The sequence below is a fragment of the Pogonomyrmex barbatus genome, unplaced genomic scaffold, assembly GCF_055798465.1.
Source record: "Pogonomyrmex barbatus isolate J1 unplaced genomic scaffold, ASM5579846v1 scaffold4, whole genome shotgun sequence".
NCBI classification, from domain to species: domain Eukaryota; kingdom Metazoa; phylum Arthropoda; class Insecta; order Hymenoptera; family Formicidae; genus Pogonomyrmex; species Pogonomyrmex barbatus.
In genome coordinates this window covers 2,287,472-2,306,136 of record NW_028297138.1, presented here as the reverse complement: position 1 = coordinate 2,306,136, position 18,665 = coordinate 2,287,472, and the positions used below count along the sequence as shown (strand labels likewise).

At 36.3% G+C, this 18,665-nt stretch overlaps 1 protein-coding gene across 4 annotated transcripts in view; it reads left to right on the top strand.

Moving 5' to 3' along the window:
* Window positions 1-18,665, top strand: part of LOC105423790 (transmembrane protein 114) — a 517,194-nt gene that overhangs the window by 257,197 nt on the left and 241,332 nt on the right. The gene's annotated exons all lie outside the window — the stretch shown is intronic.

Below are 18,665 nucleotides of genomic sequence, written 5' to 3'. Positions count from 1 at the left end.
AATAATATATTAAACAGGAATCATTTAATCACTTTTTTATTTTTTGCTCATTCTAATTTCGTGTGAATTTCTTCACAATTTACGGCACGATTATATATTTATAATATTTCTACAAATAAAAATATGCATTTGACACTCGAAAGAGAGAGAGTTCACTATTTTTAGTGTTTATACTTTTATTGGCGCGTTTATCGCCCGTCACAAACTCGCCGTTGAACGCGGTGTTCACTTTTATATTATCGTGTCTTTCTATAATGTCTCGCACTCGTTCGAGCACTACACCACCGGCATCTTCCAAAAATCGTCGCGGCTCGATATAGTTCACGTTGATCACCGCACCAGTCAATATACAGCTTTCAAACGCCGTATCAATCTCGCGCCAAACGAGAGATCCATTGTCTCTACTGGTGCTCGCGTACTCGCCACCAACGTGCACAAAACGTCTTTCTAATTGTACCTTTGCACCCGTGAGTCGTGCGATCCTCGCCACCACAGATTGTCTGTTTGCAACGGTGAGTCGAGGACGCTTAACACGACTAAGTTCTTCGAGTTGTTCGATACACTCGTCGCATTGTTGCAGCCACGCGAAACACTCCACCAAAGTAGCGACCTGGCTGCATTGTTCTAACAGCTCGCATTCCACTCGCTCGAGATGTTCCATTTTTTTATACTACGTCCCACGAAGCACTTGCACTTGCACGTGATTTGTCCACAATATCGTCTTTTTTTTACGCGGTGCAAATTGGGCACATGTTACATGACATTGTTATATATACGGACTAACTGCAATTGGAGCAAAATCGACCGTTTAACGCATCAAGAGTATTTGTCTCATGCTTCCTAACGGCATACATTATTCCAATATCAGTGTCCATCAGACGAACTATGCATTCGGCACATATAATTAGAGCACCACCTGTCGAATAATAAAATTGTATTGTGCAATGTTTTTTATTACTATTCAGTACAAGGAGTTCCGAACGCGTAACAATTTTTTCTGAATAATCCATAAGTTCATCACTCATATCACTTATGCAGTCACTGTCGTCAAACAACGCATGTTCATCTTTGTCTTCAATGTCAATGTTAATATTGTCAATATTGTTAATCTCCATTTCTAGTTCATCTCCAAACTCTTCGTCCACTATATTCCTGAGGTTTTCCATGTTTATATTAAACACATTTTCTATATTTAACACATTATTCATCGTCAACTATTTTTCTTACACACGCACACAGTATCGCAGTCGATATTCACTTCGAGACTTCCGAAAATCTATTGTGATCTCGCATACCCAATGATCTACTGTATATCGTCTGTAATTTCGCTGTCCCTTTGTCAAACTCGAAGCATGGTCATAGGTTTTCCGAGTCACAATTTGGATTTTTATAGCAGCCCAAGTTTTCCCGTTTTTTTTTATCCTCAATTTTTTCTCCGATAAGAAGATTCGATAAAAAAGATTTGATGACTTTTTTTTAAAGACAGCATAACTTGAAAGTAACAGTTGGAATAATATCAATCGATATCCGGAAATAGTTTTTTTTCAACATAAAAAGAAAGAAACTTGGTATTTATGATGGAATATTATTTATTGGTGTAACATCGATAAAAAATCGTATTCAGTTTTATAGTTTCCGTTCCGTGTCACTGTCAAAATTTATTTGGCTCTTACGTGAAAACTTGGACTTGACCAAACAGGAACGAACATGTTTCAATATTTATTATTAGGAAAAAATTAAGAGAGAAGAAGTATCCATTTATCGACTTATTTTTATTGAATAATGAATTTTTCGAGATTGTTCGAAATTAACTCGTTACAACATGTACATTTGTTTAGCAGCCGAATTATTGGCGCTTCTCTTACCATGCTGTGACACGTACAATTGTCAATGCTATTTTTTCTAAATCGGGACATCATTATAAATCTTTCGAATTTGTTTAGGTACATTATTTTCATTAAATAACGGATTTTTGAGATTGTTCGAAACTAACACGTTGTGACACGTACATTTGTTTATTGCAGCCGGAGTATCGGCACTTTTCTTATCATGCTACGACACATACAGTCGTCAATGCTATTTTTTCTAAGTCGGGACATCATTATAAATCTTCCGAATCGCAATTTGTTTAGGTACATTATTTTCATTAAATAACGGATTTTTCGAGATTGTTCGAAATTAACTCGTTGCAACATGTACATTTGTTTATAGCAGCCGGATTATTGGCGCTTCTTTTACTATGCTGCGACACGTACAATCGTCAATGATATTTTTTTCTATATCGGGACATCATTATAAATTTTTCGAATTTGTTTAGATACATTATTTTCATTAAATAACGGATTTTTCGAGATTGTTCGAAATTAACTCGTTGCAACATATACATTTGTTTATAGCAGCCAGATTATTGGCGCTTCTCTTAACATGCTGTGACACGTACAGTCAATATTTTTTCTAAATCGGGACATCATTATAAATCTTCCAAATAGCAATTTGTTTAGGTACATAGCAGCCGGAATATCGGCGCTTTTTTTTCCTTTTTTTCCTACGTCAATTTCTACAAAAAAAAATCTTTTCTAGCAGCTCTTGCTAGACAAAAAAAGACCCCCTCCCCCCTTCCCCCTCAAAAGTACATTCCAAAGGATCATCGACAAAGCATTCCCCTTCCCCGTGCCTACCAGTTACCCCCTCTCCTTTACCCCCGCGTCCCCGAGTTACCCCGTACCCCGCTCTTGGGTTAGAATCGGCCTAGTATCACTACTAATACTTATTTATTTAATTTAATAGTGCTAATAACTCTATCAAATACTCTCTTTTGATCCGTGTTTAATTTTTATATGTTTTATGTTTATTTATGTTTATGTTTATTGATGTGTATGTTTATTCAGCTTCAAGACGTAATAAAAAAAAATACAATTGATTCTAATTCTATTTCTATTTCTATTTCTATTTCTTATTCTATTTTTTCAATGTATTATATATTACAATATTATTTACTATGTGACACACATTATATCTTCTTTTTTATTAATCAATACGTACAACTTCACATGAAGGACATAAATAAAAAAAATGAGCGCTGCAAGAGCTATCATACAGAGTTCATTAGCGCTTCTTGCGACAGAAAAAAGAGAGTCACGGTCGACGACGATCAGGACGTTTCTCAAATTTATCAATTTGAACTTTACGTCACGATTACGTCGCGATATCTCAGTTTGTAGAACACGTAGAAAAAAAATAAAAACTTTTCTGATTTTTTTTGATACTCAGCTATCGATTAAGCGTAGTTAAAGCTTAATCGATGCAGTCATTGCTGAAATGAAAATGTAGACCGAGTTCCCGGGGTCTCGCGTAAATAGAGCCATGGGCGTCTCGCCGCCGTTCTACGCAAACTTCGCTGCGCGAGAACTTGGCAGCAAGACACCACCCGTGTCTCTTAATCAGAGATCAGTGTATTATTAAAAAATAGTGAATAATCTAATTTCAGTGTTATACCTTAATAGCATAATATTGACCAATTCATTGGCGTAATATCAGCCTAATGTATCTTTAATGAAAATATATTAACACAATATTGGATCAATTTGGATCAATTTTCACAATATATTTTCTTGCCTCTGACATCATTAAAGATGGCTGGAAACAATGAACAGATATCTTAAAAGTTATGTATCAAAAATTTACTCTAGGACTTTAATCGTACTGCGCAATTATACGTTAATCGTACTACATAATTATACACATTTGATTTTCATAGGATGATTATTTACTGTAGAAGAATCAATATCTAGTCATAATGATTCTGAACATAATGATATTGTTTTTTTATGACGAAGATGTTCAAAATTGTTCCGTGCTATCAATCAGTTTTGTGAATACAATAATACAGAAAGAAAGCAGAAACATACAGAAAAAAAGAAAAAGTAGTGACAATAAAATAAATCTTAATTATTAAATTAACAAAATAAATTATTTTTTGTTTTACATATCATGTTTTGATATTGCATTGTTTTGTCAAGCTATCATTCCTTTACAAAAATGATCCTTATACTCTTATAATCCTTATATTCTTTTCATATCAAGAGACACGATAGTGTCTCGGGTATCAACTCATGTATAACAACCGAAACACTACCGTGTATATTTACGCGAGTTGCGAGTACTCGAGATTATTAGATCTCAATAATGGATGAATCGATCAAAGTAGGCTTAATCGATAGCTTGGATTCAATTTGTATAATAAAAATTATTTTATTTTTATTTCTACGTGCCCTACGAGCAGAGATATAGTGATGCAAAGTTCGGTTTTGGAAATTTTTACTTTAAGAAACGTCATCATCGTCGTTTTTCTTTTACGGTTGCAATTTTCGCCATAAGAGGTGCTGGTTTAGCCAGCTTATTGACCTAATTTCTTAGGTGAAATTTCACTATCAATCTGTCACTAGCATTTAGTCAATCACATGATGTCTTTCTTAACGCCAGCATCAAAAAGAAACAGTTGGATTTCTTCAGCTTAGGCGTCAATGAAAAATGTCAACAAAGCAGCAAAGAAAACGCAAATAGTATTAAATAGATAGATATTTATTTATTTCATGCCTTACGGCTTTGAAAGGGAATATAATATCATAGAAAATAGTACAATAATACATAATTTAATACTAGTCCAGAAAATTCACTACAATTCATAACAATAATATAATTCTTTAATAAACAACAACGTGAAACATATCATTTCTCGACAAGCAGAATCTTGGTTGCTAAATTTTTATATGAAATAAATTCAAATAATTATATCACCAACTACATACCACTCAGTTTAATAAACTTATAATATAGTGATTCTATAACAATTCGATAATCAAATATCTTGATATCGATTAAAATTAAAACGGGTTTCGTTTTCCCCGTCCGAATCGGATGTGATTTATTAAGCGCGGAGTAGCTCGCCAGCGGGGACGGATTCAAGTAATTATTTGAGATTAGTTTATATGTAACAATAGATGAAATTTATTGTAACAAAATAAAATAGATAACATAAAAGAATATATAATCACAGAATAATCATGCTGATATAACAAAAATAATAAAACAAAAATGACAATTAAAGGTTGATATTAATTATCAGGAGAGATGGTAGTGTCTCAAGTATCAAATCAATCGAGAATACTACCGTGTGACTTTATACGAATCGGCGAGTATCCGAAATTATCTCAATAACGGCTAAATTGATCAAGTAAATAGGTTTGATCGATAGCTTGAGTTCGACTTGCATAATGAAAATATTTTTATTTTTCTGCTACGTGCTCTACGAGTGGAGATATTGCTAAGTTCGATTTGGACATTTTTACTTTAAGGAACATCATCATTATCGTCCTCGCCCATATACGATTGCAATTTCTGTCACGAGAGGCGCTACAGAGCCCAAGTAGATCCAATGTACACCGTCCATCAATGATTCACTCGATCCTACAATGATGGCCCTGACTTATCGGCCTGATTTATCCGCAGGGTCGATAAGATCTAATGATAAATACGCGTGCATCGAAACGGATACATTAGCAGTAATCTAGAATAAGAAAAATAATAAACTGTTACGTCCGAGGTTCTAGAGGGAAGGTAATACCTTCGGTCAGGAGGAGGAGAACTCGGGTGGACGCACGGAACTGTTGTTGCTCTCACAGATCGACGTCGTGGGGTCGATCCGCGAGTCGAACGCGCCCTAAGAGGACAGGAACCGGGTCAGCGTCGGTGACGTTATAACTCTTACCTGCGCCAGCGCTATCGATGGTCCGTTTTAGGTCAGAGAACCGAATCTCTTTAACCAAGGATGGACCTCGTGCGATCTTCAGGGAGCCGTGAACGGTTCGGGGTCAAGTTTTTTTAGTAAATAAATAGAGACGGAATTCGAGTTAACTATGATTTAATAAAAAAAAAGAAATACAATATATTAATTCTACGATCTTACAAAGTGGCGCAAATATTACAGTGTACATTTGAATATGGAAGGTCTGCTTACAAAATTTTCATACATAGAACTTCAAATAATAGAAAAATTCGGTACAACCTTACGTTACAACAACTTATATAAATAAAAAAAAATTCGATATCTATATTCCTAATTGTTCTAATTGGGGCAAAAAATTGGTTATTGCGAGCATGTCAACGGGATCGAGACGCAGGTGTGGCGGAGGATTAGGGTGAGCGGTACGGAAAGCTTTCACAAGAACAAGGAAGAGGGTCACGGGAAATGTACATGTACGTATAATGTTGGGATAATATCGTGAACTTGGTGTTTTGAGATTTGATCTCAAAACTGGTTGTCGGGTTTAAATTTTCTTTTAATGTAAAAAACTCCCGGTGGTGGATGGATGGGAGAGCGAGGAAATTGACGGACGAGATCGTAGAACTTCTCCACGTCGAAGTTCTCTGGAGTGCATTGTTTCTCGAAATCTGCCGCGGAGCGAAGGGGGGTGGCGTATTATTAAAGAGATATTAGAGAGTCTCGGTTCTATTTCGATTAACCGCTCCACGAGTTCCTCGGCGTGTCTGGTTTCGCGACGAATCCGTTTGTTGAGCTTCTCCCGACAGTGTCGCAATGCCCGTTTCGTTTGCTTATTCGGGATGGCTTTCGTTGGTTTGGTTCACTATGTAAATATAAGAGTTAGGTGACAGAGAAAGTGTGAGGTGAGAGTGGTAAAAGAATTGAGGAATCGTGATAAGGCAGCTTTACCGAATCAATCGGCGGCTTGCCAGGTTGGAATGTTGAGGAATCGGGGGAGGCAGCTTCACCGAGTCAATCGGCGGCTTGCCAATTTGGAATGTTGAAGTGTTTTAAGGAAACAATTATGTCAAGATCGCGAACCAAACAGCCAATCTATCGCGGGAAAGAATAATAAAAATGGACTTACTTTTGTTGTGGCGGGCGCTGATGATGGACGAGAGGTGTGGTCCTGGGCTGGATCGTGGATCACATGAATCACATGAAAATGAAAGTATCGCGCACAGATTCTAACTAAGAAAAAAAAATTTGGCGAACCTTGGATGGTCTCGTCCGTCAAGGCGTGGAGCGATGAGAAGAGAGAAGAGAGAGATCCGCTCCAAGTCGCGATTTTTAAAGGGTTCCGGAAGGATGGGAATATCTAAGAGTGTGATGGATTTCCGCGTTGGCTTGTTGAATGATAGTTTAGAAAAATTGCGAATATAGAGGAAGGAGGGGAGCGGTGTTCTGTGAATTGTGGTTGTTTTTATGTTTCCGGATTTCCTAGCGAATGAATGGAATTAGTTAGTGAAAATTTCACTCGCCATTCCACACCCTCAATTATTGGTGTGCCTGCCAACGGCCGCTAATCGTTTCTTCTTGATTGACGTTTTCCTTAGTTTCCCCATCAATTTGGGGAGTGTCATTCTCGAACGATCCGACGCGTTTCTTATCCGTTAAGAATTTGATTTTGTTAATATTTTTTATTTTTATTAGTATGTTATAAATTTTTCGGTGCCGACAAAGCTGTCTATCGCAAGAATTATTTTTTGATAGTGAGACGTATCTTGAGAAGAATTTTTGTGTATTTATTTAGGGTTTTTCTAGATTATTCGAGGCGCTTCGTTTTCTAATTAGCAGCCGTTATCTTTTTCGGAAAGAGAAGAAGTGAAGTCCTCCGGACATAACAAAACACATTCATTCTTTTTATTTGTTCTATCTTTTTTCTCTTTTTCTCTAATTTAGAAAGAAATGCATAAATTATATTTTCATCATTATATTTGTTTGTACCGATTTTTATATTTATATAAACATATATTTCGTAACATATTATGCTTCGAATTATAAATTATGCTAATTAAATTAGTTTTCCTATTTAAACCTAAGTGTTATATCACAATTTTATTAAATTCAAATAGTATCTAATACTTAACCGTAATATGTATATCATTTATATAAAAGATTTGACATAAAAAAGTGACGTCAAGTTATAGTCCCATTACCTTGAAAGTTAAATGTACAATTTCTTTTAAAAAATGTAAATCAATCAATGATATCTTTGTATTCTCATTGAAATATTCTAAAATCCATTATTCTAAAACCCAAGTGATAGTAGCTTTAATTTTTTTTCAAAATTATGATATCATAAAATTGCGTTTAACCTAATTTAATTCAAATGATATGTATCTAACACAAGTGGTAGTAACTTTCATTCTATCTCAATATATGTATATATAATATTCTGGCATATCCTTCTGTAAAGAATTTTTAAATACATGTATATTTGAATCGAATGGAAAATTTAATGACAAAGAATTAAAGAAGTAATAACACAAAATGAAAAAAATTTAATTTAAATAAAAAAATTTTTATGTAAAAAAACATGTTGCGACCCCTTGATTGAAATAAAGTAAAAATGAGAAATGTTTATTTAAAAAAGTAATGACTAGCAGCGCTAAGCTAAGTTTTTAACGCGATAAGCTAAGTTTTTTTACACATAAAAATTTTTTATTTAAATTAAATTTTTTTCATTTTGTACTATTACTTCTTTAATTCTTTGTAATTAAATTTTCTACTCGAATACTTAAAGAAATGTGATTTAAATAAATCTTATTATACTTGATACCCTTTTTTTACCTTTTTGTAAAAAGGTAGTTTGTATACCGATGCGGAGCGTGTATTCTTGTGACCGGGGGTTCGTACTTCGGCGAGATCATCAGAGTGCAGTATCTATCGGAACACGATTTTTGTATATCGCGATATTTTGTATATATATATATATATATATATATATATATATATATATATATAGAGGAATATCGATTCGGGTATAGCTCGAGATCGCGTATCATCGTCTATTCGCGAATCAGCGCATGCGACTTCGACAAGCGCATGATTTATAACTGTCGTTGCTAGGCAACCGCATTCGCGACGACGCATGACCTAGACAAACACTGAAATTTCGCGGCCATAATTACAAAAATCGCGTTCTGATAGATATATATCTGATATATATATATATATATATATATATATATATATATATATATGTCTCACGGTGCGTACAAAAATGGCCAATTGGACTGAATTAATATGGAGGGCCGCGGATGCACTTGATTTTTTCTGCGAGATGGGCACCTTACGCGATTCGTGTTAGGCTTTTATTCGATCAGAGTTTGCCTGATGCCGATATCCCGGCGGAGCGAGGAACATTCCCTCGTTGTTTTTCTCGGTTGCAGGAAGTAGTGGTCAGATCGGATGAGAGAGCTTTAGCTTTTGCCGGGAATCTCGTGGCGGTGGTGGGATATCCTGACCTCAGTTTTGCTCCGTCTCTAAGAGTGGAACACGAATCGGCTCGTGGGAGCCAGTCTTAATCTAAAGAATCTGATTTGATAAAGTTGGTAGAGCGGAGGACGGCTTTTTATATTGTCACGGTCCGATATTCGATTGGATTCGGAGCGGATCGTGAGCGATAATTATTACGGCAAGTGAAATAATTTTTTTCTTCAAATTTTAATGCTCTTTTTCCCGTATCAATTCTCAATGCCTGAGTCTTCGTTTCTTCTCTGACTATATATTCCGGCGTGTTCTAGTCATAATGATCATTTTATGTACTTATCCTGACATCTTTCTATGAATTCTTTCCATCCTCATACTTCCGTACATTAAAATACTTTTTATCAAGTGATTAAACATGCACATTCTTCTTCCAAAATCTCCCATAAACTTTCTTTGTTCTATTTCTTAGACTTGCTTCATTGCGCTGATTGCATTTCTAACTGTTTCTCTTATATTCCTATCTGAGTTGTTATTCCTTTGCAACATATACTAAATACTTAAAATGATCGACTTCCTCTATCTCTATTTCGTTCTAAAATCACTGTTCCTTTTTTTTCCTCCCTCCTCCCTTTTTAAAAGTCAACATCTTTCTACACTTAAAATTAGATCCCTTTTTTTAAAAAATTTAGCAAAGTTTCTTAGCATTTCTCTCATTTCGTCTGCATCCTTTACTACTAATATCATCTGCATAAGCTAAACTCCATATTTTTTCTCTATCCATTCCTATTCCTGCTTGTCCTTTTCTTAAGACATCTTTAATATCCGCGATTTAAATTGTATAAACAATGTAAGGCTTAGGGAGTACCTTTGTCTTACTCCTGATTCAGTCCAAAATTCCTTTGTTTGTACTCCATTTATTATAAATATATTAATATATTTAATATGTTTCTTCATAGATTTCTTCTAGTCTATTTACTAAATATTGGTTAATTCCTTTCTTCTCCATAACTTCTTTCTATTAATTATGTCAAATACTGCTTTCAAGTCTGCAAAAAACGCAAATACTTTATTTCCCTTTTTAATTTCTTTCTCTATCGCGTAGTTCAATATGTAGACGTTGTCCATCGTACCTCATCCTTCTCTGAATCCTGCTTGCGTTTCTGTAGAATCTTTCTCTCTCTTCTTTTTCTTTCTTCAGTTTTTCCTCTACTATCATAACATAAATTTTGCAATATTAAAGAGAGTAATTCCTCGATAATTTTCTGGTTGACTTTTATCATCTTTTTTATGTAGAAGAATGATTACCTCTTTCCTCCAACTTTACGGGAAACTCGCTCCTCTCCTTTGAATAATTTCTAATAATTTAAGTTTTGCTTTTCCTGAACAATAAAGCCATGCCTCATTTTTTATTTCATCTTCTCCTGCCGCCCTCTTCTTCTTTTATCTCTTTATTTGTCTTTCCACTTACGATGTAATATCCTCTTCCGTGCTTGATTCTCTGATTGTTCTATCTTCAGCTATTGTCCTTTCTTCAGTTCCTTCAAGCAAAATCATAAAGTGCATTCTCCATTTTTCTCTGTTTTAATATGTTTGTCTTTCTCTTTCTTTCTATGTTAATATATCTCCAAGCCTCCGTTTCTGTTCTGATATTTCTGATTTTTTTCTTTTCCTTCTTTCTATATTTCTCTTCTCTTTCCTTCACAGAATTTCTGATATTGTTGCCTTTTGCACCTATACTTTTCTACACTGCATTCATTTGCATTTTTCCTTTTCTGCATTTTCTGCATTTTTCCTTTGTTTTCTGAGTATTTTCCTTAAATCTCTTTTCATCTCCAAGCATTCTTTATTCCACCATTTCCTTTCTCCTTTCTTCCTTTCTCCCTATTTTATCTCTCTTCATAATTATCTCTTTCTTTTCAATCACTTTATTGCTTCATTTAGTTCATTCAATGATTCTTCTAGCGTTGTTTTTTCAAATTTTATATTTTCCAAATTCTCTCTAAAGTTTTTTATTCCTTCTTCTGTCCAATTTTGCTGTACGTGAACCAAATTCCAAGAGTAATTTTCCATCGACTTGTCTTCATTTTCGAAATGCAGAAAGACATATACAGATGGATGATCTAATTCGGTTCTCGACGATCGACGATCATTCTATTGATCTTTTTTCTTGCCGCTGTATTTGCTAAGGCGTAATCAATTATTGATGAACCTCTTGCACCTATATATGTTACTTCTCCGTCCACGTTTCCCTCAATATTTTCTTTCAATATCCCAATCTCTTTCTTCTATTTCTGCGAAAAATTTCTTCCCTCTGTATTTATTATTTTGTCTTTCGATTTTCTTCCTATTTCATCTCTGTCGTCTCTCCATATGATTGTTTCTTCTTTTCCAATTCTTGCATTAATATCTCTTCTTATCAAGATTTCCTTCGTTTTCCTCTGGTATCGATGCCTTAATATTTTTCATAGTCTCCAATATATCTTTATCATTGTATGCTGTTATCCATTGTTTACCATTGTATGCAATCTTCCAAGTTTCTTTACCTAATATTACTCTTCTTAACTGTATGTCCTCTGAATTTATCTTGTCATCATTCTCTTCCTCCTCCTCAATCTCCCTCCTTACTTCGATGACAAAACCTCCCATAATTCTTTTTCTGTTCTTTTCCCTTCTGGCAAATTGACAGCGCCACCTGAATTCTCCTGGCAGATAATCCTTCAAACTTTTCCATCGCTTTTCCCCGCTTTCTACCCAGGTTTCCAGTATTCCAATTATATCGAATTCTTTTATATATTCCCAGAATTGTGTATCTTTATTATTTAATCCAGTAACGTTTCAAAAACCTATTCTAATTTTCCTATCTTTAAGAGCTTCCTATCTTTAAGATCTTTTTTTTCTTCTTTCTGTTTCTTTGTTACTTAATAGAGTGCGCAGCTCTCTTTTCTTATCTTTTCTATATGCAGCCCACTTTCCCGTTAGCTCTGTAGCCACAGAGCCAACGGGAGCGATCACACTAACTTTTTTTCGCTCCGTCTTCGCTTCCTCTTCGATCCATCTTTTATGGGCCCACGGAGCTCTGCCTGTTCCAAAAATTTGAAGTTCTCTTTTAGCTCTCTTAAACCTTCTTCTTTTTTCCATACAAATTTTTTGTCATTAACTTGTAACCTTCTGTACCTAATTTTCACTTTCTTACCATTTGCTCTTTCCGCGTCCGCGATTAGACGGATTTCTCTTTGAATTTATCTTTCTCTCAAGTTAAATCGTTGTCTATGATTATATTTTTCCCTTTTAGGTTACTCTTTTTTACGATTACTAATCTTTTCTATTCTCTTTTCTTTTTGAGCTTTGCCGTAATCATGTTTGTTCCTCTTCTTGTCCAGAATGCCTCTTCTATTTCAGCGTCTATATAGAGCTTTAACTTTATCATTTCTTTTACTGCAATTTCCAAAGAATCTCTTTTTGGAATTTCTCAGCTGTTTATTACAATATTATTTCTCTTTTCTCTTCTCTAGCCTCCTTCTGTATTTCTAATATCTTAATCTTCTCACACAAAGCGTCATCCCCGCCCTCTTTCTTAGCCATTTTTCTTAATTTTTCTTCCATTTTTGTAATTCTTCTCTCTCAATACTCTTCCTTCATACATCATTGTTTGAGTTCTTTTATTTCTTTTATTAACCCCTCTATATCTCTCTGAATTCCATCAAAACCTTCATATTTCCTATTTTCCTGTTTTCTTCTAAGTTGTCTACTTCCGTTTCTTCTATATCAAGTGCTGATGATCCTATCACTTTTCTAAATTTTCCTAATTGCTCTTCTTCTATTTGCAGCTTATCTGTTTCTTCTCTTTTTCTTTTAGTTATTGTATCCATTGATCCAACATTCCCTATTCTCTGTCTAAAGAATTCTACAATTGTAGATACTTCTACTTCTCTCTTCTTCCCTTTTCTTTTTCGTCGATTGACTTTCCGTCTCTTTTCTGTCAGATCTCTTTCTTCAAATCTTCCGTATGATCTAATCTCTAAACTTTCCGCGAACTTTCTCGTCCTTTTTTTTCTCTTTCTTTGTCGCTACTGCTACGTTCATTTTTTGCTGTTCATATCACCGTTGCTTTTTCTTATTAGGCTCTTCCTACTTACTTATCTTGTAGCTGACCACTTTTTCAGTCTAAGAGAGTTAGCACTCCAAAAAGTACGTGTACTCGTACTCTCGTGACGACTCCAATATGTCCCCCCTATTATTATTAAATGCGGTTTATCCCGGTCCCCGAGTCCTCCAGTCGTTGTGATCACAGCTTACGGAATGTTGGACGCCAGGAGTGGACGAGCACGTGGACAAGCACGTGTCACTTAATCACAAAATTTTAATAATTATCTTGCGCGATTTGACCGAAGACTCGCGGACGCGAATGCAGCTCGGTTCTTTATGCGGTAGATGGAAGAATTCATGGGACAGGGTACGAGAAAGAAGGAAAAAGAAACGGAATTTGAGTAAATAATAATCAATCGGAATACTTAACAAAATTATATTTAATCGCGACTCGAATAGTTACATGGAATTATCTCAGATTACACTGACGTTGAATAGAATTTCAAATCTTATAAGCACGTCGTGAGAGTACAATTCGAACAACACAACGATACACGATAACAATTTTAAACTTCTGGTGCTTTTGCCCGACGATATTCAAACTCACTTAGTACACTCAAATTCGACAAACACACTTTCGTACGGCAACTTAAATTAATCTAATGTTATTCCGTCTTTACGGTACTATATTATGCAACGGCAACAAAGAAACAAGATCGTTGACTTTCTGCGATGGTGAATACGAGAGAAAATGTTACTGAAACTCGGAGATTGAGTCGGGAAGAATGACACGTTGGCCAGCCCACCGAGAAACGAAACGATAATTATAAAGAAAATATCTCGATCATGGGGAAAACGCTTCTCTTGGCGAAGTCTCGGTGATTTATACTAGTGCAATCTCTCCGATATTCGGCGAAATTGACGATTTTACAAATAGTAAGTGTTCGCCTCATTAAATGACGACATCTCGCTCTCCTCTGGTCCTCTCCTCTTTATTTTAAGCTCCTGCTTCCACACACATATCGTCACACTGTTCAGCGGAAAGTGATTTCCTCGTAATTTTGCGACAGGGCATGGTCGTTGCCCTCCTCTTTCGAAAATTAGCGCCGCAGTGCGATCAGCCGATAAATCTTTTGTTCACACGCAGGCTCTAAAGGTCCACATCTCCTTTAACCCCACGAGAAATTTAAAAGAGCGGTTTCTTCCTCGTAGCTTGGCTTGCGATCCGCGGGGATTCTTTCATAATAAATCGATTTCTCCGGTAAAAGATAATTTTCTTTTCCGGCTTGATATTTTATTCCCCTCTAAATTTTTAGCTAGATTTTCCAAATTCGGGGTCTCCTCGCAACTTTGCGCGGAGTGGCGCCTCCAGTCGCTCTTTCGTTCCTGCGTTGATGGTGGTCAGCCTCAAAGTTTCTGCAAATATATCACTAAAGCAACTTCGTATGTGAACATGGGCAATTTAATAAAGTGGTACGACCTGTCCTGTCCCTACGTTCGTTAGCGGTATTCTTTTCTGATCTGCTCGAAGCTAGTCATCGGAAAACATCCCATCTCAAATCGTCACCTCGGCAATTTCGCTAGAAACAATAACAAAAACGGAAACAAAACAAAGAAATCTACGCAAAAATATAAGTGGCTCGCGCTATTCCGAGTTCTACTCGTGCCCTCTCCCTCCAAACGAATGGACGTAGGAACCAATAATTCTCATAATTGGAGCAAACATGGGCGATCCCACGACACCATGTCACAATATATGTCACAATATGTATATCATCGTATTCGTTCGTCGATCATGTCGATACGGTTGTCCTGTGACTCTCCTATTACCAAATGCTATTTCTTTCCTCGCTCCGCCCTTCTACCAGTGGGTGAGGGACGAGACCCGTAGCCAACCGGAAGCCTTGTGCGGATTCGTGACAATTCTGTTTTTGTGTGCGTTCATGAAGTGACATGGGAATAACCGCGTCCAGTGCTCGACTTCGCCTTTGGTTTCGCTGTAGCATGCACTGGACATCACAGCTATGTGCGTGTAACCCTTCCTTGCCTCTTTTTGACGGCGCTATATATATATATATATATATATATATATATATATATATATATATATATATATCGGTGCGAGCGGAAGCGGATTATCGGTATATATATATATATATATATATATATATATATATATTGTAACGCTTTCCGCGCACCATTCTAACTGTAAGTGCGTTCGAGCTCCACGCCTGAAAATAGCCGATGCGCACCGAACGCGCCAACCGTTGCACGTGAAAATATGCGTATATATATATATATATATATATATATATATATATATATATATACACGCATGTTTTCACGTGCAACGGTTATATATATATATATATATATACCGATAGTCCGCCACGCGCGCGCCGAAAACACCGCCGACAACCCGAAATATTTTGCGACCCGCAAAATAGCCGACAGCGAGGAGTATATAAACTCTGACTGATTCCCGATAAAGAGACTAAACCGATCCGATCATCCAATCTGTCTCCATCTCCGACTGATACCAGTAACCGGGTTCGGCATTCTTGATCTCTGCCGAGCATATTCGATGCTAGTATCTTCCTTTTGGCGACAAAATCGAGTATTCTCCGTCAAGTATACTCTCCTTTCTCTGAAATAGAACGCTCTCAGTCTCAACGCCTCCTCCAACAACACAAGCAAATGGGACAGAGCATTCTTAATCCCTGACGAGCATATTTGTCTCTCGTGTAAAATTAAAAGTCAGAAGCGAGCATTCTCACTCCTGACATTTGAAAGCACATCGCTCATGTGGCAACAACGATTACTCTACGAGCCCAACAGACGAACCGCCGCTCAACCAATCGCACGCTTACGCGACCGTTAGGCTTCGTCGCGAACCAATCATTCGCCCCGACTCACGCACCTCGCGTTCCGAGCGCACACCGCACACCTCACGCGCACTGCGAAACACAATGAAGCAAAGCTGTAACATATATCAATAGCGCGCAACGCGAATTTCTTCCTCTGTACATACATATACTATCTGTATATATTACTAATCTAAATAAACAATTATTTATCCAATATTTTCGCACAAATTCTGTTAACTACCGTACCCGGCAAACCGACGAGCACGTCCGCCCGAAATCGCCCGGCACCGCACGGCGAGGACAGATCGTTATAATATATGTATGTATGTATATATACAGGATTCCATGGAAATATGTTGAAACTAACCAGCTGTCATTTTTGAATATATTCAATTATTGAAAAGACAAAAGAAAGAAATCACATGGATTTAAGTGAATACCAGTGAATACGGTGGCCATTCTAGACTCCTCTTCTGATCAAATTTGATATATCTCAGACCGATGACTCGTTGTCATAAATTTTATGGATTGTTTCGAAGACCTCCTGAGTTTAGTGTGGTATTGTTCCATGCTGCATGAAACCTTCTGCTCACGCCTCTTTTTTTTGCGTGAATTTTTATTTGAGAAACTGCAATCTTGTAACTTTTCATCAGTGATTGTTGATTCGAAGAATTGCAGATAAATTCCTTTTACTGAGATCGCAGCACATTGCCGTTATTTTTTGTGGATGTAAAGATTTAGCCAGAGAAACATTGGGATTTTCCGACCCCAAAATCGATAATTTTGCTTATTTACATAATCTTTTAGCCAGAAATGTGTATCATCCGAGTAAATTAATTCTTCATTAAGTTCTCCATCTTCGAACATTCCATTTATCGTATTGCAAAATTCTACACGTTTCGTCACAGCGCGTTCGGTTAGCACTTGATGAAATGTTATTTTATACGGATGCATTTTCAGGAAATGTTTTAAAATCTTTAAAATGTTTGTAAAATCTTGTGTAACGTTGTTTTTGATATTTGAAGACAGCGAAGAGACAGCTTTGCAAATGGAAGCATTTGGATTTTGTTCAAAATAACTCTTAATTTCTTCAATATTTTCTTCTACAGTTATAGATATAGAAGGCAAATATTTGGCACATCATATTTATGGTCTTGGATAGATCCATATTGCACAAAATTATTGATAGCTCTGTTAAACACAAAAATTACATAAAGGGAGATTTAGTGCCAACAAATGGAGTGACATAACGCATAAGTTTAAATAATAAATCCTAACCTTTTCAGTGCTTTCGCTCATAATTTTATGTATTCCATATTTTATATGAAACCCCATCTAACCACTGCTATACACTTTTTATCTAGAAAAGAAGCACTCGCTAAGGTAGACTTTTTCTTCCGTTGTTAGCTTATTCATTTTGAAGCGTACGAACTTGCTTCTGCCAAAATAAAACTGCGAATCTTCAGGCGAATGATCATTAACAGTAAGATCTTTTCTAAAGTCATGAAAGGGAGAACTAATTGTTCAGTTTCAACACATTCCCATGGGATAACGTGTGTGTGTGTGTGTGTGTGTGTGTGTGTGTGTTCGCGCGCGCGTGCGTGCGTGCGTGCGTGCATGCGTGCGCGATTAGTTTTCCCCTTCATGACTTTAGAAAAGATCTTACTGTTAATGGTCATTCGTCTGAAGATTCGCAGTTTTATTTTGGCAGAAGCAAGTTCGTACGCTTCAAAATGAATAAGCTAAATTCGTTATTATGTGCTTAATCGCGTAAATGTGACCTAATTTGTGAAACTTTAAGCAGCTAAAGTTACCTTTGAATTTTTTTATTTGAAGAAATATTTTTCACTTCTTTCAACAAACTATCAAACCGTATGTTTTCTGTCTGAACAAGTCTCATTTCACATGCCTTTTATAACTATTTATTAACTATCAGGAAGGCAGAGGATAGCAGTTGTCCATTTTCACAAGTGTCTTAAAATCATCTCAAGTTTCGTTTTAATCACATATTTCTTTATTTTCAAATTACGTGTAAATAAGTTTTACTGTGTCACTTCTCGCCTATAACATCATGATTCCAGTATGGTTGCGGCACACTACTCACTCGGAGTCTTAATCAGAAAGTTGTTCTATATTTTAAAAACCAATATGACAACTGCTAAAAATCAAATTACTTTAAATATTAGCCTTGATACATTATGACACTATCTATGTCTCTTATGGCATTTATGAAAATCCATGATTTCCAGTCATGATTGCTAGTAGGTATACTAGGCGGGTTCTAACTCAGAAGCGTTGAGGGGGTGCGGGTGTGCGGGGGGCAACGGACGGCGCGAGGAAGAGGGGAGGGGGAAGTCCGAGGCGGCGATCCTTTGAACTGAGCCGCGGGGAGGGGGTAGTGAAGAAAGACGAGGTGAGATAAACAAATAGGATAAGATAGCAAGGCGATATAAACA